Here is a 984-nt window from a genome sequence, read left to right on the forward strand (position 1 = left end):
AGCTCGCGGATGGTTTGCTGCGGGACGCGGCACACCTGGGTGGCACCTGGGCACACCTGGGTGGCACCTGGGTGGCACCTGGGCACACCTCGGGGCAGCTGGGGACATCTAGGGACATCTCAGACCCCATTTGGGGGCATCTGGGGGCATCTGGGGGCACCTGGGGACATCTCAGACCCCATTTGGGGGCATCTGGGGGTACCTGGGGGCACCTGGGGACATCTCAGACCCCATTTGGGGGTACCTGGGTGGCACCTGGGGACACCTGGGCACACCTGGGGGCACCTGGGGACATCTCAGACCCTATTTGGGGGCACCTGGGCACACCTGGTCACACCTGGGGGCATCTGGGGACATCTCAGACCCCATTTGGGGGCACCTGGTGGTGCCTGGGGGCACCTGGAGGCATCTGAGACCCCATTTGGGGACACCTGGGGACACCTCGGGGCAGCTGGGGACATCTAGGAACATCTCAGACCCCCTTTGGGGGCACCTGGGGACACCTGGGGACGTCTGGGGACACCTGGGATCCCATTTGAGGGCACCTGGGGACACCTGGGGGCACCTGGGTGATACCTGGGGACCTCTCAGACCCCATTTGGGGGCACCTGGGCACACCTGAGACCCCATTTGGGGGCACCTGGGGACATCTGGAGACACCTGAGACTCCATTTGGGGGCCTCTGGGGCCACCTGGATGACACCTGGGGCCACCTGGGGACATCTGGGGCCACCTGGGGGCACCTGGGAGTAGCTGAGGCCATCTGGGCACACCTGGGCACACCTGGGACCCCATTTGGGGCCACCTGGGCACATCTGGGCACAGCAGGATCTCACCTAAAGCCCCCAAATTCGGGTGCCCTGCACACCTGGGCACACCTGGGCACACCTGAGCCTCACCTGGACCCCCAAGGTGTCCCCAGGAGCTTCCCCCACACCTGGCACTGCCCAAATTTGGGTGCTCCCACCCTGCCCTCACCTGCCC

This window comes from Corvus brachyrhynchos, unplaced genomic scaffold (assembly GCF_000691975.1).
Source record: "Corvus brachyrhynchos isolate BGI_N302 unplaced genomic scaffold, ASM69197v1 scaffold159, whole genome shotgun sequence".
Taxonomy (NCBI): domain Eukaryota; kingdom Metazoa; phylum Chordata; class Aves; order Passeriformes; family Corvidae; genus Corvus; species Corvus brachyrhynchos.